The 24,711-nt window shown below is 36.6% G+C and overlaps 1 protein-coding gene across 4 annotated transcripts in view; it reads left to right on the forward strand.

The window, feature by feature from the left end:
• The window catches only part of TMEM117 (transmembrane protein 117), a 435,999-nt gene that overhangs the window by 127,379 nt on the left and 283,909 nt on the right, over nt 1-24,711 (forward strand). The gene's annotated exons all lie outside the window — the stretch shown is intronic.

The following is a 24,711-nucleotide window of genomic DNA, read 5'->3' on the forward strand; positions in this document are numbered from 1 at the left end:
TTCCTAAACATAAGATATTTATAAAGGTCAAGAAAGTTAACCTTGATACAACATTAATGGTTAATCAATGGACTGCATGCACATTTTGATAACTGCTAATGATAGTCTTAGCAGCTGTTTTACCAGTTCAGGATGTAATGCATGATTGTACGTTGCATTTAGTGGTTATCATATCTCCGTTATCTCTTTTAATCTCAAACCATTTTATAACCTGGATACTTTTTTTATTTCAAAAAATTTCGGGAGTTCAGGTGTTTTTTGTCGCATGGATAAATGGTATCATGCTGAAGTCAGGGCTTCCGTGTACCTGATCCGGAATAAGATACATTGCACGGGGCAGGTAGGGTTCATCCCTTACTCCTCCTACCCTCTCCCTTCTTAGTTTCCAGTGTCCACTTCTGTTCTTTATAACCACACGTGTCTTTCATTTAGCTCCAGGTCATAGGTGAGAACATGTGATATTTGGCTTTCTGTTTCTCAGTTGTTTCCCTTAGGGTAATGGTTGACAGTTCCATTCAAGTTTCTACAAAATGCACTTTTTTCATTCCTTTTTATACAGCACTATGTGTGTATAAATGGATGGATGGATGTCACATTCTCTTTATTCACTCATCAGTTGATGGGCACTTAGATTGACTCCATACCTTTACTATTGTGAATTGTGTTGCAATAAACATTCAGGCACAGCTGTCTTCTTTTTAAAAACAACTTCTTTTCCTTTGGATGGATACCCAGTGGGATTGCTGGGTCAAGGTAAGTCTACTTTTAATTCTTTGAGGAATCTCCATATTGCTTTCTGTAGCAGTTATATACACATAGGAGGTAACACTCCTGCAACCAGTGTCTTAAGTGTTCCCTTCTCATTATAATGGTCTCAATATCTATTATTTTTTGACTTCTTTTTTTTTTTTTTTGGCAGTTTTTGGTTGAGGCTGGGTTTGAGTCTGCCACCTCCAGTATATGGGGCCACCACCCTACTCCTTGAGTGACAGGTGCTGCCCTTGACTTCTTAATAGTAGCAGTTCTGAGAGGGTATCTCATTGTGGTTTTAATTTGTATTTCCTTGATAATTAGTAACATTGAGCGTTTTCATGTATTCATTAGCCTTTTGTCTATCTTCTTTTGGAAAGAGTCTGTTGCTGTCTTTCAGCCATTTTTTGATGGGGTTATTTGTTTTTTCTTGCTGATTTGTTTGTGTTATTCATAGATTCGAGATATTAGCCCTTTTTTGGATATGTAGTTTGTGAATATTTTCTCCCATTCTGTAGGTTGTCTATTTACTCTGTAGATTATTTCCATTGATATGCAGAAAATTTCCAGTTTAATTTCCATTTATTCATTTTGTTTGTGTCATCTCCAGTTTATTCATCAGTATTTTGTAGTTCTCTTTGTAGAGATTTTTCACTTCCTTGGTTAAGTATATTCCTATATATTTTACTTTGTAACATTTCTATTTCTTTCTTTTTTTTTTTCAGTTTGGCTGGGGCCAGGTTTGAAACCACCACCCTCGGCATATGGGGCCAGTGCCCTACTCACTGAGCCACAGGTGCCACTCTGACATTTCTATTTCTATAAATGTTATTGAATTCTTCATTTGATTCTCAGTTTGATTGTTATTGGTGTAAAGAAATACTCTCGATTTATGTAAATTAATTTTGTAGCTGAAATATTACCAATTTTATCAATTTTTAGACGCTTTGGTATAGTTTTTTAGGGTTTTCTAGGTATAAGATTTTATTTCCTTCTCTTGCCTGATCGCTCTGTCTAGAACTTTCAGTACTATGATGAATAGAGGTGGTGACATGAGGTATCCTTGTCCTGTTCTGGTTCTTAGAGGGAATGCTTTCAACTTTTCCCCAGTCAGTATCATATTGGCCATGAATTTGTCTTATATGATTTTCATTATTTTGAGGCATGTTCCTTCTATCACTAGTTTGTGGATGTTTTTATCCAGAAGAATAGGTGCTGGATATTATTGAATACTTTTTATTGAATCATTAAAAAGTCTTTGTTTTTAATTCCATTTATGTGGTGAATCACATTTATTGATTAGTGTATATACATATAGAACCATCCTTGCATTCCTGAATGAATCCTGTTTGATTATGATGGATTTTTTTTCCTTTTCTTTCCTCTTCCTCTTCCTTCTTCTTTTTTGATATGCTGTTGAATTCAGTTTATTAATTTTTTTTTTGTAGATTTTTGGGTCTATATTCTTAAGGAATATTAGTCTGTAGTTTTCTTTTTAGTTGTTCCTTTCCTGGCTGGGGTAGCAGGGTGACACTGGCTTCACAGAATCAATTAGAGAAGATTCCCTCCATCTCAGTGTTATGAGCAGTTTCAGTAGAATGGGTACCAGTTTTTCTGTGTAGGATTGGTAGAATTCAGCTGTGAATCTGTCTAGTCCAGAGCTTTTCTTTCATTAAGAAAATTTTTATTATTGCATCAATCTTTTTATTGTGTCATTGGTCTGTTCAGGATTTTTGTTTCTTGACTCAAGCTTGAGAGGGCATGTGTTTACAAAAATTTATCCATTTCCTCTCGATTTTCTTATTTGTATGTGTAGAGGCTTTCATAGTAGTCATGGTTGGTATTTTGTATTTCTGTGTAATGTCTCCTTTTTCATTTCTGATTGAGCTTATTTGGATCTTTTTTCCTCTACTTCTGGTCAATCTAGCTAGAGCAGGGGTTTCCAAACTTTTTTTTTTTCTCTTCTGCACATTGGAAGAGTAAGAGTTGTCTTGGGTCACACAAACACTAAGGAAAACTGATGAGCAAAAAAACTTCCATGAATACTTTTCATGAATTCAACACCACAGTAAGCAAAAAAATTCCCCACAAAATCAGCACGTGGTCCATGGGCTGCAAATTGGACACCTCTGAACTAGAGGTTTATCAGTTTGTTTATCTTTTCAAAGAACTAATTTTTAGTTTCATTGATCCTTTGTACTGTTCTTTTGTTTTCCAACTTATTTAGTTCTGCTCTGGGATTTGTTAATTTCTTTTCTTCTAGGACCTTTGGGTTAGATTTGTTCTTGCTTTTTTGGTTCCTTGAGGTGTGACATTAGGTTGCTAATTTGTGATCTTTCCATCTTTTTGACATATATGTAAGTTTCCTCTTAACACTGCTTGGCTGTGTTCCACAGAATTTGGATGCTTGTTTCATGATTGCCATTCCGTTCAAAAGATCTTTTCTTTTCCAACTTAATTTCATCATTAATCCAAAGATCATTTTGCAGCAAGTTATTTAATATATCTAGTAGTGTTTGATTTATAAATCTAGGAGCTCCTGTTTTTGGTGCATATATATTATTATTATATCTTTTTGCTGAATTGCTCCCTTTATTATTATATAATGTCTGTCTTTGTCTTTTTGTACTATTGTTGATTTAATGCTTATTTTATATGATAGGAGAATAGCTATTCCTGCTCACTTTTGTTTTTCATCCATGTGGAATATTTTCTTACATTTCTTTACCTTGAGTCTACAAGTATCCTTGCAAGTTAGATGGATTTCCTGGATACAGTAAATACTTGGGGTGTGTTTCTCATACATTCAGTCTATATGTGTTAAATGTAGCATTGACATTCAATGTTAGTCTCAATATATGAAATACTATTTTGTTCATCATGTTGAATATCTAGTTTCTTTGTTTTTTCCCTTGTGTTACAGTTTTATAAAAACTGTGAGCTTTAACTTCTGGGTATTTTTAAATTGGTGGGTACACACATATTGATTATTCTTTTTTATGTACACATTCAAGCATTTTCTTTATGGTAAGTGCAGTGGTGATGAATTCCCTTAATGTTTACTTCTCTGGGAAAGCTTTTATTTCTCCTTCATTTTTGAAAATCTTAGTTTTACAGGGTATAAAATTCTTGGCTTGCAATGTTCTATTTAAGAAGACTAAAAATGGAACCCCAATTCTGTCTGGCTTGAAAGGTCTCTGCTAAGAGGGCTTCTGTTAGTCTGATGGATTTTCCTTTGTAAGTAACTTGTTGGTTTCATCTTGAAGCTTGTAGGATTTTCTTCTTCATTTAAACTTTGGTTGCAGGCTGATAACTATATGTTGTTATGATGTCCTACTTATTATGAATCTTTTAGGTGTTTTATGACCATCTTATAACTGGATTTCCAAACCTCTAGTGATACCAGGGAAGTTTTCCTCTATGAGTCTTTCAAATAGGTTTTCCATGCTTATTGTTTTTTCCTTCTCCCTTAGAGACACCTATAATCCTCTAATTTCTAATAACAATTATTCATTCTTTTTTCTACATTTTTAATTGACTGGGGTACTTTGAAATCTTCTTTCTTCAGTTTGGTCTCATGTGTTGTTAAAACTTTGTGATATAGTTTTAAGTTCTCTAAATGACTCTTTCAGTTCTTTAAGTGTTGTTATTTCTTTTCTAATGTTATATCTATCTCTTTAGTGATTTTTTCATTCATATCCTACATTACTTTTTTGTTTTCTTTGAGATGATTTTCTGCCATCACTCAATTTCATTCATTTTATTTACCTTCGAACCTGAATTCTGTATCTGTTATTTCAACAATTTCATTTTGGTTGTAATTTATTGCTTGAGAGCTGGTTGCTTGTCATCTGAGGCAACTTTTCTCAGTTCAAAAGAGATAGAAGATAGTGTACACCTCTTCTCCTATGGTAGGGTCTCTGTTACTCAGTGGAGTGGGCTAACAGCTCATGCATGGGGCAGAGTGGGCCCCCAGACAGAGTGGACCCTTGGGGAGGGGCACTGACATGGAATGGAGAAGGTCCATGGGATATGGCACTCGTGTGCGGATTGAGGCACCCTCATGGTCAAAGCAGGTCCTGCACAGGGCATAGCACTGAAAGCACCTTTACAGAATGGCTCAGGCCCGTGGGATGCAGTCTGCACAGATCCAAAGGCCACGGCTGCACTGGCTGTTTTCTTGCTCAGGACTTTTCATGCAGCAGCAGCGGCAGGAGTCTAGCTGCTCTGGCAGTTGTCAGTGTTGGTGAGGGCTATAAGAACATGCTTTGGCCGGGTCCCATGCTGAGTGTGATTGAGCAGGATCACCCAGGCCACAACATTTGATATCTGGCCAGTGGTCTTCTGGTTTGTCCAGGGACCCTGGAAGAGGTGGGGTACATATGAGGGCTGGAATTATGCGCCCCCTTCCCACTTGGCATGGGCAAGGGGGAGGCAGCAGTCACAGATCTGACCCCTCGGCAAAAGTGGAATTCTGGGTTTCGGATGTTGCAGTGGCATGAGCTGCAGTGATCAGGGCTCAAAAGCTAGCTGTGTCATCTCTCTGCTGCCGCATAGCCTCTGTTGGGTCTGTGTATGAGTCCCAAGGCCTGCTGCAGTGGGAGGCCCTCCTGCTGCTACAGTTGCAATATCCTCAGAAGTGTGGAGCCCTTCCCACATGTGGGTGCCTTCCCTTATTGTGTCCAGTCCTGCTGAGCAACTCCTCTCACTTTTATCTTGTTCATTTCACTCCTGCCTCCTCTCTGTGGATTGCCAGTGCTCTTGGGCAGGTGATGGATCCAAAGGTGGGTGTCTATTCCAGTTTCAATCCTCTAAATGAGAGCAGTGTCATGCAGGGTGTTTCTAGCCCGACATCTTGACCCCTCCCTCAAGCTTAACCTGGACATTTTTAAAGAGGCTAGATCAGCAAGCTATTCCTGAATTTGGGTTATCTAGTGTTTCCTCATGATGGATTCAGATGCTGCATTTTTGTTATAAGTACTATGTAACAGGTGTTTTCTTCACAGCATCACGTGAGGAAGCTTATGATGTCGAAGTCACATTTGAATCATATTTCTTAACAGTGACTAAATGGATGGTAGAGGATTACATTCCAGGACTTCAGGCCTAGGTCAATATACCTTACAATTACCTTACATGTGGTACGTGTATTAATGAAGCTGTTCAGATAGTGAGAGTAGATGTAAGTGTGAGTCCAGGTTTCTAGAGCTCTTCTGTGAGGTCTAGATGTTACACAATCTTGATTTTTCTATGTTAGAGGTATATACTTGTTATTTAGTGTCAGTAAGCAGTTTGACTGGGTGTAGGTTCTTCAAAAATATTCTACAACTTCTATTATTCCAGTCAATTGCTCAAGTTAGAATCATTCCATAATAATCTGTTAGTTCTGAAAACTGATTCCCTGATTATCTTCATCATATGTCCTTCATAGAGACATAATATATAATAGCTATAAAGCTGACTTCCTCAGCTAACAGCTGAAATGAGGTGGGCCCAGGATTGTGGGGTGATTTGGATCTAAACATTTCCTCAATGATGGTCTCCAGATTTGGGGATAATTTACCTTAATGTCTTTAGTAGAAAAAATATTTTCTGAGTGTAGAAGCCTATTTTGACATCGACTTCTAAGTGTCTACCCTTCAAGGATGACTGAGTAGAATCTAATAAAAACGCTTTTAATGCGATCTTCCTTGATTGGTGATGGGTAGTGGACGAGACAGGACTCTGCTAACTGGACCTTCCTTATCTTGCCCTCAGTGTAAAGATGCTAGTGATTTTTTTCAGAGCAGAATCAAAGGCCATTAATAGACTTTGAAGTTTTCTTCAGTTCGGTGGAGGTAGAGGTATGCTGATGTTGTTTCTTGTGATTCTTGTCTCTTCCTGGTCAGCAGTGAGGTTCGTATATGTCATTCTTGTAGTGTCCATTTATCCTCTGATGCTTTTAATTTCTTAGAGAATTATATGCATTTCTTAGACCCTCAACAAAAGAAGGCTGAGAAAAATGTCAAGATGGAAAACTGTTTCTTTCTTAGGAAACAAACAGGTTAAATTTCATCTAATTACACTATGACAGACTTTAATCTGAAAAAGCCCTCCTGCTACAAATGTTTTATACTGGCAAATTGGCTACAACAAACATCCTGCTATATTAGTAGCTGAGAAAGTAAAGGAAATCCACAGAGACCAAACTCTGAAAAGAGAGAGATGAAAATAAAGCTCTGTACTCAGTTTTAATGCCCTCACAGGGAAATCAATAACCTTGAGACTTGCAAGGTACAGTACTGGTATTAGATACAAATAATTGATATAAATAGTATAAGTAATAGTCGTTCAATTTGTTTCAATAGGTTAAAATACATGTCTGATAGTTTATGCACTTGAGTTCATGGTGATTACCTCTAAAGTTGTGTTCGATTTCTGTAAATGTGAAAATTTGGGGTAGATATTTTTAGACTATGCTCTTAGACTCAGTATTGTTACAAGAGTGGGCTCCCAAGCTATCCATGCAGTAAATCAAACTCAATGCATCAAATTTCATTTAAACTAATGAAATTAAAATTCAGGAAGAGATGAAAGTTTAGAATGAATGATTATTTTACATCTTGAAAAACATGTGCTCCACAGGAAGGTAATATTATGTGGCATACCTTTTAAGAAGTTTGATAATGAATTTTACATGTCAGCTCAACTGACCACATGGCACGAGGAATCAGCATTGTTTCCGAGTGTGTCTGTGAGGGTGTTTCTAGGTGAGATTAGCATGTGAATCATGTCTGAGTAAAGTGGATTGCCTTCCCCGGTGTGAGCAGCCATCACCCAGTCTGTTGAGGCCTTGGCAGAACAAAATGAGAAAGGAGGAATTGGCCCCTGTTCATCCTGCCTTGAGCTGGCACATCTCACCTCTTCTCTTCTGGTCCTTGAGCTTGCCTGGTCCTCAGGCCTTTGGGCTTGGACTAAATTGTACCTCTGGGTTAATTATACACATCCAGCTTGCAGAAGGCAGACTGTGGGACTTCTCAGCCTCCATAATCGCATGGGCCAATTCCTTCATAATCACGCAATCTCTCTCTCTCTGAGTGTGTGTGTGTATCTCCTACTGGTTCTGTTTCTGCTGAGTGCCCTGAGTAGTACAGTAAAGATGCAAACAAAACTCTAGGCATTTTGAGAAGTGTGGATGGCCTCATTTTTCTCACATAAAGTTGTATAGCCAGTTGCACTGGCTAAGGCCTGTAATCCCAGCACTTTGGGAAGTCCAAGTGGTAGGATCACATGAGTGCAAGAGTTGTTTTTTTTTTTTTAATTTTATTTATTATAGCATAACTGTGTACATTAATGAAATCATGAGGTACAGTGTACTGTTTTCATATGCATTTTGAAATACTCTCATCAAACTGGTTAACATAACCTTCATGTCATTTTCTTAGTTATTGAGTTAAAGATCAAGAAGGAAATTACCAAATTTTTACAAAATGACAATGAAGATATGAGTTACCAAAACCTCTGGGATACCGCAAAGGCAGTCCTAAGAGGGAAATTTATGAGCACAAGAGTTTAAGACTAATCAGGGCAGCATAGTGATACCCTGTCTCTACAAAAAGTTAAAAAATAGCTGAGTGTGGTGGCCCGTGACTATAGTCTTAGCTACTCAGGAGACTGAGGCAGAAAGATTCCTGAGCCCAGGAGTCAGAGGCTGAAGTGAGCTCTATGATTATGCCATTGTCTCTTAAAGAAAAACAAAACCCAAAAAACAAAGGAGTTGAGTTGATGAGTGTTCATGTATTCTGTGATAATGTCTCTATTCATTTATTTATTTAATATTTATTAAATGTGTTCTGTGGCCAATGCTGGGCATTTGAAGAAAAATAAAATGTTTTCTTTGCTCAAAAAACTTATGATCTAGTGAAAGAAGCAATAAGTGAATAGTTAGACACACTGTGTTAAGTAGATACATAAAAAGAATGACTAAAAGAGCTTGAAGCCAGGGGGACATTAGTCCGGGGTTGACTTTGGAGATTGGTTCTTCCCATTCATTGCTGTTTACCTTGATCCAGAGTGTTAAATTGAGTGTACTCTTTTCCTAAAGTCTATAAATCTTTGTTACCATACTCATCTGGCTTGGATTTTAGGTGACCCTCACCGGCTGATAGTGCTGAAGTGTCAGGGCTTTACAATTGCCTAAATAAGCTATGCTCAGTAGTAAATTGATGCAAGGTTGTGCTAGGCAGAGAGTGGGACCACACATTCCCTCAGTGTCATTGTCATTTGATTTTAAGTGAAAACAACTGGAGTCACACTTGAAGAGAAAGGAAGGCAACTGGGGGACTGTTGAAGGTCCCTGAGTTTTCCTAATGTCTTTTTATCAAATGAAAGAAATAGCAGGTGTGTTATGCCAGGACAGGAGGACGTGTCCCATTCTCTCCTACTGTTTGTGAGCTCTTTGCTCTCTTAGCTTTAGCTCTGTGCTGGTCTGTACAGATTCAGGGGCACTAATAATATAGCTGAAAGTTTGTAGATGGTAGGGATCATAGCAGATCTCAGAGGTTGTCTTTTCACATTTCAGTAAAAAAAAAAAAAATCTCTTTCACCGAAGTTGTTATATACATCATCCTTTTTAAGAGCAATATATATACATATATATTGTAATATATCAAATATGGAAGGGAGCACATAAAATATTTTTAAGTTTAAAGAATAATAATGAAAGGAATAATCCTATATCTGATTAACTCAAGCAGTAAAACCTTCCCAGTATCCTGAAACCTTCTGTGGGCATTGCTCTAATGTTCTCCTTTGACTCCCACCAGTACAAATCTTATAATCTTTTGCTTTTCTTTGCATTTTTATCACATATAAATACACTTTATTTATTTATTTTGCAGTTTTTGGCTGGGGCTGGGTTTGAACCTGCCACCTCCGGCATATGGGACTGGCACCCTACTCCTTTGAGCCACAGGCGCCGCCCATATAAATACATTTTAATGAATACGTTATTTTTGCATGTTTAGAGCTTCCTATAAACAGAATCATATCACATGATGTATTCTTCCAAGATTTTCTGTTTGTCCCACTCGGTTGTATTTTTCTGAGATATAAGTGTTCCTGTTTGTGCTTAAGGTGAATTTATTTTTACTGCTGTATTATATTGACAGAAAATGCTGTAAAAAATTTGTCTTCTTTGTTCTTGGTGGAAATGTTGGCCGTTAGTGATTTTTTGCCATTTTAAGCATTGTTGCTAAGAACCGTCTTGTAACACGTCTCTTTGAGCACACATGGAGAGATGGCAAATAGAATGAGGAATTATAGGGTTATATGTCACGTGCCTCTTTCAACTTTGTTAGATGATGCCAAATTGTCCCCCAGATCGCTCGTACCAGTTCAGACCTCTATCAGCTGCAGCAGATCAGTTCTTATTTCTTTGCATGCTTTAAAAAATCTTTAAAGTTTCTACCCACCTATGTAATATGATATCTCTTTGTAGTTTTAATTTTAACTTTATGATTACAAATGAGGTAGAACACTTTCTCAGGGTTACTAACCTTTCATCTCCTCTTCTGGAGAAAACATATTCATGTCTGTTGGCCATTTTCTTTTCTATTTAATCCTATTGTTTTCCTATTAAAATTTTAGTTTTTTTCAGCGCTTTGAATATTCATTTTTTGTCAAAATATATGAATTGTGAATATTTTCATCCCCTCTGTGGCCATTTCAGACCACACAAAAGTGAAAGAACAGTGCAGTGAAGCCCAGGTACCCATTGCCCAGCTACGACAGGACCAAAGCCATCAGTTCTCAGTTACTCTTATTTCCTCAGTACCTCCACCCACCAGTCACACGTCTGCACTCCAAGTGACCTCCAGATAGCATGTCATTTTACAGTGACTTGCTTTTCACTTCATTGGCTTTTATGTTGAGGAACAAAAGTTTGTGATTTTTTTTTGAGACAGAGTCTCACTATGTCGCCCTTGGTAGAGTGCTGTGGCATCACTGCTCACAGCAACCTCAAACTCTTGGGCTTGATTCTCTTGCCCCACCCTCCTGAGTAGCTGGGACTACAGGCACCTGCCACAGCACCCAGCTATTTTTTGGTTGCAGTTGTCATTCTTGTTTAGCTGGCCTGGGCCGGGCTCAGTCCTGCCAGCCTGGGTGTACGTGTCTGGCACCGTAACCACTGTGCTGTGGGTGTCGAGCCAAAAGTTTGCAATTTTAAGATAGTTGAATTCCTGAATTTCTTTCCTCTCTCTGCGTATTGTGTGTTTGTTTCCTTTTTAAGATAGCCTGTAAACTGAAATCCTGAGATATTCTTCTGTGTTTTCATCGTTTTCGAGCTTTCCCTGGCACTAGGTGTACCAGTTTCCCCTCCTCCCTCTCTCTCTGACCTTTTAGGCTATCTATGGCTTATCAATTTTCTAAATCAGGGGTCTGTTCTGGGCTCTGTATTCTAGCCCCAGGGCAATGCCATAGTGTCTTAATCACTATAACTTCATAGGAAATTAATATTATCAGGGCAACAGTTTCAACTTTGCTCTTCTTCAGAGATGTTGACTATTGTTGGGCCTTTGTTGTTTCTTGTACATTTTAGAATTAGGTGATCAAGTTATAGTGAAGACTTTTGAGATTTTGATTGGCAATCCATGTATAGACAAATTTGTAGTAAAGTTATATCTTTTCACATTTTGAGGTTGCAATCCATGAATGTGTTACACTTTTCCATTTATTTAGTATTTTTCCTCTTTTTATTCAGGTGTTTAGTCAAATTTTTCCTTCTCAATGAAGTCTTTCCCATCCAGCCTACTCAAAAGTGTCCTATCTGCTTCTAGAATAAATACTTTTAATTTAATAGCATCACACTTAATCCCACACTGCATAGTGTTTAAAAAATGATTCCTGTCTCTCTGGTTGCTGGAATAGTGCCTAGTACTAGTATGTGTTTAGTAAATTATTTTTAAAATAATTTTCTCCATAAATGTCTTTTACATCTTATGGTAGATTTATTCTTTGATTCAGTAAAATACCATCAAATGTTTAACAATAAGCTCTCAGGGGACTAGAAGAAGGGGAAAAATTTGTAGAGTTTTCCGATTTCCATGCCATAAATTCTCCTCTGATGGCCAATACATGTATCAAGTTATTAATATGACATCACTGAAAGTGGAGCTGGGAGGAGATGTGGCCTAGCACCTGTTATGTAATAGTCCCACCAAACAGAAAAGATGGATGCCAGTAAGTTCAACTACATAAGAGCAAAATGTAAAAACATAATTAGATATTAAATTGTATGTTTTTATAATTAAATCTTTAATAATGGTTGTATTTAACAAGTAGCTCACAAAATTCTTAAAAATGTCACAATGACTTGTAAGCTGTATGAACAGGATCCAGAATGTCACTGTTTAGGTTCTTTATATTTTGTGTGACTATTGCAAATACCTTTTCTTGTCTCTCTTAAAGAACATGTTTTCTAACAAGTTCTTGCCAATTTATAGGAATGCAGTTAACTCTGTGAGTGCTGCGTGGGAGACTGAGTCTCACTTTGTCATCCAGGTTAGGGTGCAATGGCACAACCACAGCTCACTGCAGCATCAAACTCCGGGGCTCCAGCAGTCCTCCTGCCTCATTCTCTCAACAGTTAACTATATATGTTCTAATTTCTGGCAAACTAGGTAAAATCTCTTCAGAATTTGAATAATTTAGATGTATATTCTTGTATTGAAATAACATGAACAGGTTGAGTATAAAGTTGAGTTTTAGTGGTAATTAAAAGCATTCTTATCTTGCTTCTGATTTTAAATGGGTGCTGTAAAATGTTATGTTTCTTTTTGATATCTTCTTTGTTGGACAGTAGGAGTTTTGTTTTATTCATTAGTAATAATTTGATGCTAATATTTATGAGTTGGCATTAGATTTTATGACATGATTATTCTGTATCCATTGAGATGATCGTATATCATATAACAAAAATATTCAACTTGCCAGGAATATTTTGGGGGTACTTAATAACATAGTGTGAAAATGTAAACAGCAATGATTGGCAGAAGTAAATGGAGAAATAGAAAAATAAGCACATTAAAAAAAAATAAAGATGTGAAAGACATGCATAGCTACTTGATCTATTGCAAAAAACCAGAATATTCCAAAAATGCAAGCATACATGATATTCTTGAGATACATGGACTATTTATAAAAATTAGCTATTTAGTTATAAAGCAAGTTTCAACAAATTTCACACAATCTGTATCATGCATGCAATGTTGTCTGACCACAATTAATCTTCTTGTACTACTTTTAAATGATACCTTCTTATTTATATTCCATTTCATAAATTCTCTTTTCAGCTACATATAATCTGCCTTTTATCCTGTTCATTTCGTTTTTCTTTTAACTGTTATAGCTTTCAATTCCTAAAGTCCCCTAGGCTTTTATTTTTTTTCCCCCTTTGGAAATCTTCCAGGGTTTATTTATTTATGTTAAACATAGTTGTATTAGATATCTGCTAAATACAGTGTCATCAGTCTTTGTCTGATTTTGTTATTTTCTGCTGTTTCTGCGTTCTGGTTGCTTTTCTCCTCATGTGTTTGATGATATTTACATTTGATCTCATAATCCATGAACCTTCACCTGCAGGAATTCTTTGAGCTTTGCATTTAAAGTGCTATACTACAGGGAGAATTTGAGTTAGCTTTGTTTAAAACTGTAGGCTGTAGCAACTCTGAGTTCCAAAATATTAATATTTTGGCTTGGATTTTTTGACCACACAGATGCCATGGATTCAGCCTGTAAATCACCCACCTCTATCCCTATTTAAGACAAAGAGGTGTGTTTTTCTCTCATTTAGTCCTGCTGGGTATATTTTATTTTTTAGTTCACTATTTCATAGAACACATGGCATTTTCAAAGTTCTTGATTTGTAAGGAATCTACAATTTTACTACTTACTTTGTTTTTAGTCTTTTATATGATTACTAACTATGAAACCCCAAATGGTAGACTCTCATTAAAAAATGCCAAATTAGTCAAGGTGTATCTTTTTATATATTACTAAATATGACTGATTGTTTGTTTAGGATTTTTGCGTATGTGTCCATAGGTGGAACTGATCTATGATTTTCCTTTTATATCAATTTCTTGTCAGAGTGTGGTATCAAGGTCATGATGACCTAAAATAAGCTGGGAAATTTTCCCTTTTTATATATTTACTGGAAGTGTATATAAAATTGACTTTATTTTTCCTTTTAAACATTTGGTAATATTTCCCAATAAAGCTATGTGGGCCTCAAATTGGGGAGGGAACATTTTTAATTACAGATTTAATTTCTTTGCTAGTTATAGAGCTACTGAATTTTTTGTTTCTTTTATCAATTTTGTTGTGTTATCTTAGACATTTATCCATTTTATTTAAAGTTCTGAATTTCTTACCACAAATGTTATGTTTCTTATAATTTTAGTATTTATAGATTATTCCATTCTTAACATTATTATTTTTGTGTCCCCCTTTTAGTCTTCATTCATTTTGTCAAGATAGCATCAGTTTCATAATCACTCCGAAGATCCAGCTTTTAGCTTTGTGGGTTATCTCTAATTTTTGTTTGTTTTCTATTTTTTAATTTCTGCTCTTCATCTTCACTACCTCTGTTTTTTCATTTTGCATTTATCTTACCGTTACTTTTATACAGTTTTGAAGTGAATGTTTAGCTCCTTAATTTTCAGCTTCCTTTCTTTCCTATTATGTACATTTAAGGTTGTACATTTTCCTATACATCTCGATAACACCTTTCGCAGTCTGACCAATTTTGGCATGTACTACCATATGCAAATCTTGTCTCAGCTATTATGGAACAAATCTATTTTCAGTACACAAAATAAAGAACAGAAATGAGGCTACAGCTAAATAAATAGCACATTTTAGAACATGTCCAAGTCCTATCAAGGTCCTCTGTTCATTGGCGGAGAATATTTTTAGCATGATAGAGAACGTTACTGACCAAGACACTGTCACACTGGCTGTCATTGGCTGCAAATAAAGGTGAATGTTCAGGACAAGGGAAATGTAAACACATGCTGTACAGAAATTTCTTTTGGGTAAAAGAAAGCTTTCAGAAACATAGTTTTATGACAAACCAGCACTTCATGGGAGTTGCTTTTAATGCCATAATCATTTTTATCACTGTGTGTTGTAGTTCTTAGTACATTTTTTGCTATTTATATGGCCAATGTTAGGAACTAGATATTAAGCAATGGATAATTCCACTCTAATTTTAATGGTAGTTGAGAAATGCCTGGGTCAGTACCTGTGCATGTGTTTATTTCCTTGCATATGGGCCGTAGTGTGAGAGCATCAGTAGACAAGTTTATCTAATGTTACAAATGTATGTTAAAAACTATTTTTATCTAGACGATACATTCACATAGTAATCTGAAGAGTTAAAAATACATGATTATAGTTTTACAAATTTGGGGAGGTATTAAGAATTGGAAAAGAATATAAATACCTAATATATATGTTTTTACATGTAAAGGATCCATTAAAACACTGTGTTCAGAATTATAATAATATACACATAATAAAATATTATTAAGGGAATGGAAGAACATAAAGAAAACCGAAACAAAAATTACCTCATATACAATCAAACCATTTTAAAAAGTGACATCTAACATATTAAACATCATTATTTATACCCTTAAAATAAAGGGCTGGGTTAGTAATGGCTTGTGAACTGGCCAGAAAGGATGAGGAAATTAAGTTGAGATTCCACCACCTTGCAAACAACAACTTCCTCAGAGCAAACAATGATTGATGCTCAGTAATAAAGGCTTATTTGACAGATTTTACAGAAAAGCTAAATGCAGTTAATATTTCATCATCCCAAGGAGTGGAGGGACAGATAGAGAAGCAATCAATAATTGACAAGTCTATTGCAAAATGAAGGGAAGTGTGGGGGGGGAGGAAAGAGGGGCGGGGCCCCCAGATGGTTAGAAGCCATTTTGTAGTGGGGAATCCAGACTGTGGTCTTTACTTGCTGGGTCAGACTTTCAGAATAGCAGAGCTTCTAAAGCAGGTCAGGACTTTACGGGTGCTGAGCCACTCCTGTGCACTGAGAAGCTGAGATATAGATAAATCCCTTTCCTGATCATCTCTCTCCACTCTGTCTCACTCTCTGTCTCTGCTCTCTCCCCCCCTTTTTTTCTAATATTGATGAAGCAAGCATATTTTGTGACATTGTAGTTGTTAGGTCCATGTTATCAAGGAACTTTCAATCTGGTAGAAGAACCCTTAGGAGAGCTATTGCTCATACAGTTCTGAAGAGTAATTTCTTAAACCATTTTTTGTCTGTCACCTTTTGTCTCATATTCCCTTGAGGTAAGAATTTACATCAGTAAAGACTAAAGATTTAATCTTACTGACGGCACTGAGGACATTCAAGGGCAATATCACCCATGTCCTAGGAAGTTTAGTAGTAAGACTGATGGCATGCGTTAAGGATATTCAGATTGCAGCTCCTTCTAAATGAAAATTTATTATTTCATTATTCCCAAGACTTTATTTATTACCATCCTAGGGATTTGAGATAATTGAAGACAACAATAATAATCGCTTTCTGTGTTATATGGTATGGAGTCATTCATTTTGAAGGATTCCCAAGTGTGTCACAGACTGCATGTAACGTTCAGGGTGGGAGCTCAGGAACGGTGAAGGAAGTCTATGTGTAGAAATACACACGGATGCCCTTGAAGTCCTAAGGGGACCTCCTGATTACAAAATACGATTATTCCCGTAGAATGTTTAACATGTTGTAAACCTTCCCCCACCTCACAGTAGCCATGGCAATTTGATCTGAGAGGGAGGATAATAATAAGGATGATGAAAATAATAAGAACAATAGGTAAATATCTGTATCTCTTCACATTAACAACACTAGCATAAACCATGCTATATGTATAGGCAATAAATGTCAGACTTCCTTTTATGTCTCAAGAATAAATTAATGATAAAAATACACTTGAAGCCCTAAGCTATATAATTAAAAATTGTCTTAAAACTGGGCTCTGACAGGACTTGTGTTATTAGAGGAAAATTGCACATTCTTTCACTAAATATTTCCCCTCCTGTCATGTGGTAAATCAGGTAATCGTTCTTTCGATACATCTATTTAAATGTATTATGACTGGGTTGTATGACAGTGTAACTCAAGATGCTTGTAATGGTAACCTAAACCGTATGAATGGTGGCAGTGGTGAGACAGAGCTAGGAAAGTGTGGGCTCTTTCTCTGAAGGGCTATGTCCAGCACGTACCCACTTATTATTTATTCAAAGTTACTGGAGATGCTAATGAACTTGAGTATATAGTAACAACTTCAAAAGGAATCATATGGGTTTAATCATCATTATGTAAATTGTCAGTATGATTTTAAAAACCTATACCCGGTGGGCAAATCAACATGGTGCATTAATGAAGGACACCATCTCTGCTGTCAGGGAGACGGGGGTTTGGATAGCAGCTCTCTTGGTTACATGCAATATTGATAGGTTGTTTCCTTTCCTTATCCAATACAAAGGCAGTAATAGTGGTACTCGGAGGGTTATCATGTGAATTAGATGTGTGCGGCGGCACCTGATGAAGTTCAGTCAGTATTCACAGTGCTGGTGAGTCTGAGGAACATATTGATCTCCTTGAATAATCAGATTTCTTCAAAGCATTCTAGCTATATGTGGCAGAATTCCTATGAGTCTTTTTCACCCCTTTTCATTCCTGATGAAAAAGAGGCCATATCTCATGACTTTCCAGTACCTTTTAGGTTAAAAACACATTCATTTGGTTACTGCTCGTTTTCCTAAAGTACACTCTGTGACTGTGTTCTGTCCCCAGCACAGGGACACTCTTGGCGGTGCTGTCAGAGCAGGTTGGCAGCCACAGTCTCTTGCTCTGTGGATTTCTCAGGTGTAGGCCACTTTACTTCTAGGTGACACAGATCAATCTCTCTGATACGCCTTTTCCTGCTCTTGAGGTACAAGAAAATCACTCCCTACCTCCAGAGAAAACCAAGAGCCTTTATAATTTCCAGCCTCTCCAACCTCAGACATGGGTGTCCAGGTTAGCTTTACAAACAAAGTTCTTGATCACCTCTTTTGGAAGGTCTGTGGAGAGGTTTTTGGCACCAACCACAAGTCCTACAATTCACTTGAGTTCTGATACTTCCCTGAGTTTGTGCAGACACTGTAGCCCAGTTTCACACGAGGCCACCTAGAAGTCCTGGGTCCACATGCTCTCTGCTCTCCTGTTCAGTTTGCCTATAAATTCAGGTGTTTACACAACCCCTCCTTCAGGTTGGAAATTTGCTAGAATGACACAGAGCTCAGGAAAGCACTGTGCTTGTAATTACTGGTTTATTACAAAGGATACAATGAACAGTCAGATGAAGAGATGTGTCAGGTAGCAAGGTCCAGAAGGGTCCTAGGTGTAGAGTCCCCAGGCCCTCTGTGAGTGGTCCATCTTCCCAGTATATTCACCAGCCAGGAAGTTCCTCAAACCTCATTGCTGAGGGTTTTAATCTAGGGTTCATTTTCTAGATATGGTTGATTAAATCACTGACCATGCAATTGAACTTTCTAGTTCTCTTTCTCTCCCCAGATGCTGGGAGGGTAAAAGTTCTTATTCCATAATCATGTGACTATTTTTCTCCGGCAACCAGCCCCCATGCTGAAGCTATTTACTCATCTCCCCACCCCACACCCATGAATCATCTTGTTATCATAAATTCAGATGCAGCCCAAAGAGGATTGTATGAATAACAAAAGGTATTCCTGGCACTCAGGAGATTTTTGAAGCGTTTTTGAAGCTCTGTGTCTGGAATCAGGGACAGAGACCAAATGCATTTATATATGCACACACATATACATATATACAATATACACACCTCAGAAGTTGGGAGTTGTTGGTGCCTATTTTCTAAGGACCTTAACAAAAAATGAGTCAGGAAGAATCCAAATTTAACATCAAGAGAACTATGGGACAAATATGGCCTTTAAATTTGAATATGATGGCTTTGAATGTTTTTCTTTTTCTTTTTTTTACCAAGTTAGGTAATTAGAAGTAAAACAAAATGATCCAGATCAAAGAACCCGATGAAAAATTGCATCCCTGATAACTAGTGACATAGTTTTAATGTTTGTTATAAATAGCCTGGAGATCTTGCCCTTGGTGAGCTGATTCAGAAGGAGATCTCCTGGGTACCAGAACCTTGAGAGCAATGACATATATTGAGAAATATATTTTCCTATTTCGAAAGGTTTGTTCTTAGAAAGGGTCTATGTGCCTATAAATCTTAATCAAGAATTCTAAAGGAATAACTTATCTGGGAATTTGTAAATTTTCAGAGACGTTTGAGGGAACTGAAATGCTTTGAATTTGACACCTTGGGGTCATTTAGCGACTTCTTGAAAGGCTGGTTCTTTTCACAATCTGAAAATCAATTTTCTTGCAAATCTCCTTTAATATATGAACAATTATTCTGAAATTTAGCTGAACTGTGTCAAAATGTCAGTTATAATCATTATGAAAGTTGCACAGAGAGGTTATCTTAAAAACTACATGGCACATTTCAAGACAAATGTCTATAAATAAAATTTTAAAGCTTAGGAATTTTTTGTAAAATAGGTTTTAAATATCAGAAGTACACTGTTATTATTTGGAACATAATTTTCCTTTGGCTTTTTGACTTATTAGGTTATTTGATAGTGATATTTTTCTTATGGCTACCAATAGGATAATTGATGTAGACCAGTCCTAGTTTCACTAACTGTCCACTGTTCATACTATACGAGCATAGTATGCTGACAAGCCACAGCCATGAACTCATCTCAAGGTTAACCTATTCAGATATTTATTGGACAGCTACATGTTTATTACTTTCTTTGTTAGTAATAGGCAGACAGTGGCTGCTGTGGTGGCCTGTGATTCCAGCACTGTGGGAAGCCAAGGCAGGTAGATTGCTGGAGCTCACCAGTTAGAGACCAGCCTGAGCAAGAGGGAGATCCTGTCTCTAAAAGTAACCAGGCATTGTAGTGGGTGCCTATAGTTCTAGCTACTTGAGAGGCTGAGGCAAGAGGATGCCTTGAGCCCAAGAATTGAGGTTGCTGTGAGTGGTGACACCACAGTACTCTACTGAGGGTGACAAAGTGAGAGCCTGTCTCAAAAAAAAAAAAAAAAAAAAAGGGCAGACAATTGGATGATTCAAATTCAAGCTGTTAACCTAAAAAACAGGCTTGGTAAGAAAAGTAAAAATCTGTGATGCAGACTTTATTTTATTTTTTAAAAACGCACAAAAACTATGTAGTTGGCAGGAGTTTAGGAGAGACAGAAGAATTTAGATAACATCTTTATTAAATAAAATTTTGATATCTCTTTTCTGACAATTTATGTTTAGGACATTTTTCATGAAAAGAAATACATATTTTGGCTTAGAATGAACAGGTATGGGAGCAGTTAAGCAGTCTAGAAAGTACTATTACTCTTTATAGCTCCTACCACACATTGTAAATCACATCCATGATAGTAAAATAACACAGATCCACAGTAGAAGACTTAAAAAATACATGAGTAGGCAAAAATCAAACGTAGGAAAAACATCCATGAGTAAGCCTAGACTCTGCAGCCAGAATACTTGAGTCCAGTCCTGATATATGTATTCAACAGCCGTGTAATGTGGGTTAGGTTTGATTTCCTTTCTGTGCCTTAGTGTTCTGCATTTTTAAAGAGGTAACAATAATATCACTTCCTTAAGGGTAATAGGTAATAGATGTAAAGTGCTTAGCACAGTATCTTAAACATATTGAGTGCTATGCAAATCTATTTATTTATTTATTTTGAGACAGAGTCTCACTCAACACCCGGAGTTGAGTGCTATGTTATCATAGCTCACTGCAACCTCAAGCTCTCGGGCTCAAGCTTGCCTCAGTTTTTCTATTTTTAGTAGAGACAGGGTCTTGCTATTGCTCAGGCTGGTCTCAAACTTATATAAATATACTTTAAGGTGTACACACATTAAGCAAAAATTTTGCTTATAAAAACTTTATATGTTATAATACTTTCCTACATATTTAATATGTTATACGGTTTAGTTATTGAAAGTTTAGAGTATTTTATTATATATTCATACCAAACATTATATGAAATGTTCTTTTCCTTTTAGCTTATCTCCAGCTTTTTATTCTGTTAAATAGCACCATACTGCAACTCTTATACCTTAAATTTATCATGGTTGTAATTTTAGAATAAATTAGGAGAGGTGGAGTTGCAAGTACATACCTATATACACATTTGAAGGCATTTTTTTTTTGTATGTTAACAAACTGCTTTTTGTAATCCCCAGCGTGAGGGAATGGGGTGTCTTACCACCTTTTTTCAAACCTCCTTTCTCAAACTATTTGTTTATATCACATTGCCAAAGATGTTCTCAGTAAAAACTTTCTCATGTGTTGAGTTAATATTCTGGTTTTATTTTAGTCTTTTTTTTTTTTTTTTAGAGATTAAGTACTTTAAAGACTTAATTGTACTTACTTGAACAGAATGGGAGAGGGAATTTTGTAGAGTTAATAGCAGTTATATTAGAGTACAGGTTTGAAAAAGTGTGTGGCAACTTTGTCAGTGAGGACTTACTCTTTGGCTTTTGTGTTTTTATGGAAATTATACTTAAAGAACATCTGTGGGAAAGTAGGTGACACTGGAGGAAAATCAACAATGGGCTGCCCATTCAACCTGACAACAATAAGTACTATGTGTAGTAACCCCGTGTGCCAGGCACTGTGATACACGTCTGTGTGTGTATGTGTGTGTATAGGTGTGTACACTGTAAATATATGTGTATACCATATGTATTTTATATAATTTCAAATCTTCATGATAAGCTTATGGGACAGGCTATATTATTATCCCAGTTTTACAGAGGAAGAAAGGGAGATGCAGAGAGCTTTTATAACTTGTTCAAGTTTCCATAGCTGTAAGTGGGAGGAGCCTTGGTTTAAACCAGGCAGTCTGGCTTCAGCATCTGTGCTTAACACATACTGCCTTTCCAAATTCCTTAACCCCAGGATCATGGAAGAGAAGGAAGCCACATATTTTAGGTTTGGAAAGAATTTTCTTCAGAAAATGGAGATGTAAACGGAGCCCGCAACATCATTGCAAGGATTGAGAAATAGCCACCTCATTTAGGTCACCTGAAGGCTTTATGAGCTACACGAGAGGTAGGGCTTTGGTTCCCCTTCAGGCAGCTGCAAGCTTTATGAAGAGCACACTGAACAGGAATCGATGCACAGGGTGGAGAACTGGACACCAGCGCTCTGATCACAGCAAGGCTCATGCCTGTGTGTTCCCATCCACTCTCTGCGAGAAAGCCAGAGAGCTCAACCCTATTTCTGCCTAGGACCATCTGCAGGAAATTATTCAAATGATGATTGTTTTCCATTTTATGTAGCTTAAACAGCTATATTTTATGTTGAAGTATTTAATCTAAGGTGGTAGGTGTGTTTTGTGAACTTCTATCCTCATTAGAAAACTAAGATACATATCTAATTTGCCAAGTTGGTAAGAGTAACTTCTGAACAAATCATTTATTAAAGAAAAATGTCTTGAACACCTGTCATCAATATGTGCCCATCATGGTACTGCTGGGTTCCAGGGATACATAAATACATGAGACGGGATCCCTAGCCTTAAGGAGCTTCTGTAGGGAGCAAATATACAACACAAGGTAATGACAGGCTAGCTGTAAGTGCTATGAAGAGACTGCAGCAGGTGGGATGGAGTACTGTGTTGCAAACTCTAAAACTGCAGGCACATGTCACTTCTGTCTCTGAAAGAATTAGGAGGTTTGCCCTCTAAACTTGAATGCAGTGGCAGATAATGTCACAGAGGTCCTGTGACAAAATTTGAAATAGGAAGTCCGTGCTGTAATTAAGCATTTGCAGTAAAAAGATAGGAAGTATGTGTCCAGCTGATAGATTAGAAAACTGAGTACTTGTTAAAAAAAAAAAAAGAAAAGAAAAAGATGAATAAAAAAGAAAAAGGAAAATTTCAGTTGTTATTAAATTATTAAGGGACAACCCAAGAATGCTGTTCAAAGTGTCAGAAGATGTAAATTCTAGCTATTATTCTGCCACTGATAAGTTGCGCGACCGTGGAGGAAACCATATGCTTCTCTGTTCTTTGGTTTATTTATCTAGAAATAGAAATAAATAATACCGTATATCAGGATAAAACAATAACAAACCTTCTGTGAAGCTGATTTGCTTTGCATCAAATGGTATCTTTGTATCAAGCCCTGGTGACAAGATATGGTTTACTTAAATGCCCAGATAGGCTTCAATTCACAAAGACAGGAATTTACCAATTTTCCTAGTTTCATTTAACTGAGATGATTCTGCGTGAGTAAATTATTGCTGAAACTCTTTTTTATTTCAGTTATGTTGACAAAAATCCATTTTAAAGCAGGTGTGTTTTGTTTTTTATTTTATATTCAATATTTAATTTGGAGAAAATCAGCTATGTAGAGATGTAAGAAATAGAGATGCCCTTTTGGAGAACAATCATCCTGCATGTTATTGACCCCTGATACTGGGTAATTTAACATGCTCAAAATAATATATTCACTGAGAATCTCAGCAGTCTGTAGTTAAAACCGAGAGCTCACTTATCCACAAGAGATAGTCAAATCACTGCAACAAAATCTGAAACCTATATTTTCTTGCCGAATATGATTTTCTGTAATCACAATAGAAAATGATTTCAGTGAGTGTTACCTGGGAAGGCATCAGTAGGTGATATTACCTACATCATGGTTTTTAGGCTGTGAATACTAATGTAATCATTTCCTCAGGTTTTTGTATTTTTCTGCACTATCAATTTAAAGATGAACCCAACATGGGTTCTTGTTTCGTGATACTTCATCCTTAACATTGTAAGCAGCTAACAAATTTCATATACAAAAGGAGTAAGAGTTGTTATGGTGATTTGAAAAAAATATACACACAGACATGTTCATTTAGAAAAATGGGAAACCTCTTCCATCTTTGGGGGGAAGTGGTTTCTATAACATGTAATTATTACAGTAAGTTCTGTGGTGTGTATGAATCCAATGAATTCTGAACCTTATCTAATCATAGACTCTGCTGTTAAAATTTCTCTTTAGCTTTTTTTTTTTTGGCTCATTTTACTATCAAAGTACTTTGTATATTCTTTTCTATAAACTCTGCCTATCAGAAAAATCACCTGAAAGAAGAAAAGAATCTATTTTAGTTTATGCAAAGGACCTAGAGTTTAGAAATAAATCAGCATGACATACAGGTTTATAAAAAATGACTGACAGGTGTCCAGATACTTGCCACTTTATCAAAATCCCTTTAAGATAAAGAGAGAATGTGTAAGTATATAAACAGCAAGGAATTACACATTAGTTTTTCTCCCCAGAAGTCCTTGTTCTGATAAGGAGAGGAAACTCAGTTTTTAAAAGAATTCTGACAACCTTCATGTTAGCAAATGTACGTTGGTAGTTTAAGAACACGTGAGAATCACACTCTTTCATTTTGGGATGGTCCTCACTTGAAAAAAAAAGTGTTAATGGGCTATGGCATCATTTTATAAGTCATTTACAAAAGTTTGCACCATTTCACTTCTTGTCACATTGAAGAAATAAGGCATAATTTTCATTTTGTCAGCAAATCGCTCTATGACAAGCAAGGGCCTACCTGGTGTATACAACAGCATTCTCTCATGGATTGCAGGTCCCACATGAGAACGGGTGGTGTGCTCATTAAAATTACAGCAGCAGAAAAAGCAGAATAAATTGCCACTAACTGTTTAACTATGACACTTATATGTATTTCTTCCTGACATGCCTATGGGCATGTCACTGTAAATTGTCCATGATGATTGTACTGACAGCTTTATGGACTAAAGTTAGAGACCCAGCC

Source organism: Otolemur garnettii, unplaced genomic scaffold (genome assembly GCF_000181295.1).
Source record: "Otolemur garnettii isolate 467f Iridium unplaced genomic scaffold, OtoGar3 scaffold00070, whole genome shotgun sequence".
Lineage (NCBI taxonomy): Eukaryota > Metazoa > Chordata > Mammalia > Primates > Galagidae > Otolemur > Otolemur garnettii.